Here is a 2,252-nt window from a genome sequence, read left to right on the forward strand (position 1 = left end):
GTATATATATATATATATATATATATATATATATATATATCTGTCATCTGTCAGTATCCAGATATTAGTGTATATGTTACCGGCAAAGTATGAAATGCCGGCATTGTACAGAATGAGTCGTCATTGTATAGAATGCCTAGGCATTCTATACTATTTAGGCAAACTATGAAACAAACGTCTTGAGGAAGTTTTCATGTAAATGATGTGCATGTTACTGTGAATGAGCGAAATCGGTGATTGTTGACTTTCACCGGTTAATGTTGTCGCTTTGGTAAATGTCCGAAAGATTTATTACATCAGATTTCATATTAATTTATTTGTGGATATAATTACATTTATTCGAAATTTTAATACTTACTGACGATAGATTAGAAGAAACATCAGTGTTCGGAGTATCGGTCTAATGCATACCGGGCAGTGGCACTTGACCTTAAAAAAACATCAGTGTAGGGTAAACCGGGCAAATGTATACCGGGCAATGGCACTGAACCTTAAAAAACATCAGTGAAGGGTATACCGGGCAAATTTTTACCGGACAATGGCACTGAACCTTAAAAAAACATCAGTGTAGGGTAGACCGGGCAAATGTATACCGGGCAATGGCACTTAACTAGACCTAGTATGACTAGGCCTTTGGTAAATGTCCGAAATATATACTAGGTCTAGTTATGTGCCACTGCCCGGTATAACCTACACTGATGTTTTTTAAAGGTTTAGTGCAATTGCCCGGCATACATTTGCCCGGTTTACCCTACACTGAGGTTTTTTTAAGGTTCAGTGCCACTGCCCGGTATACCCTACACTGATGTTTTTTAAGGTCAAGGTCCATTGCCCGGTATACATTTGCCCGGTATACCCTACACTGATATTTTTTTAAGGTCAAGTGCCATTGCCCGGTATATATTTGCCCGATACTCCAAACACTGATGTTTTTTCTAATCTATCGTCAGTAAGTATTAAAATATCGAATAAATGTAATCTATCGTCAGTAATTTTTAAAATAACGAATAAATGTGATTATATTCATGAATAAATTAATATCAAATCGGATGACGTTTTGAATTTGTCATTTTTGAATGACATTTTGATGAATCGGAGATGTATTTTATACTTTGCCGGTTTCTCATTTGGCATTCTATAGAATGCCTAGGCAATGTGTGAAATATAAATCATTTCATACTTTGCCGTCTAATTTTAGGCATTCTACACAATGCCTAGTCATTCTATACAATGCCGGATTTCATACTTTGCCGGTGACATATATATACAATGTAGTATAAGCATATTAATATCTTATGGATATAGATAACAATTTTATCAGATAAACCAGTATATATGAACATATATGAAACTAGCAAGGTTCTTTTTCTTCATATTATTCTTTTAATAGCATGTTTGGGAATACAATATCAATGTCAAATGGCATTCAGTTATGGACTTTACATATTTCCCATGTTTTGAATCACATTTAATTCCTCCCATGTTTTGAATCACATTAAATATATATATAATCATATTATCCTTTTATTAATTAATATAGATAACTTTTTATGTAAGCGCAGGAGAGCCGAAATCGAATTTTAAAAATGTATATTCTTTATTAAACTGCTAACACAAAAGTTTAAAGCTTCAAAACTTTATGTCGTTAAATGTTTGCAACGAATTTGCAGGGTTGTAAGTTTTTCTGACGTATCATTTTTATGACTGACAGACCATTTTTTTTGTAATGCAGTCACTTGGTTTTCGATAACTTGCGAATAACGAATCTCCATGTATTGCATGGCGACTTTTTTTTCACGCACATTTATGTGTTGATGTATGGTAGATAAGGTATTTCTTTTCCTTTCAGTTTCCCATTAAAATAAAAATAAAAACAAATTTAAGTATCTTTTTTTGCCATTGGTTATTAGCATATTTTAGCAACTGAAAATATTTAATTTGGAGAACCCGATGCATGAAATCAAAACCAACACAATTAATATGCAAATTGGAATTCCAATTTTTTTTTTCAAAAATTAAATCCATTGTAAAAATAGGGCCATTTCAAATAAAATTCATTTGTAAAAAAAATGTTTTATTGGAAAATTAATCTATATACAGAATTGTTTATTAAAAATACTTTCTTTAAATTTAGAATCAGATATAGGTAAGCTCTTTAACTTCTTTTAAACATAAGAAATTTAAAGGGAAATCGTAGAGTTTCACAATAAAATAATATATATATATATATGTATATATATATATATATAATT

The 2,252-nt window shown here is 31.2% G+C and overlaps 1 long non-coding RNA gene across 2 annotated transcripts in view; it reads left to right on the forward strand.

The window, feature by feature from the left end:
* LOC107456740 (uncharacterized) overlaps window positions 1-2,252 on the forward strand; it is a 13,282-nt gene that overhangs the window by 6,161 nt on the left and 4,869 nt on the right. The window contains exon 5 of one of the 2 annotated variants that reach the window (XR_001585743.3): window positions 2,135-2,146. The exons of the other annotated variant lie outside the window; for it this stretch is intronic. This is a non-coding gene — a long non-coding RNA (uncharacterized lncRNA). The remainder of the gene's footprint in view (window positions 1-2,134; window positions 2,147-2,252) is intronic. 2 annotated transcript variants of the gene reach the window in all.

Source organism: Parasteatoda tepidariorum, chromosome 7 (assembly GCF_043381705.1).
Source record: "Parasteatoda tepidariorum isolate YZ-2023 chromosome 7, CAS_Ptep_4.0, whole genome shotgun sequence".
Taxonomy (NCBI): domain Eukaryota; kingdom Metazoa; phylum Arthropoda; class Arachnida; order Araneae; family Theridiidae; genus Parasteatoda; species Parasteatoda tepidariorum.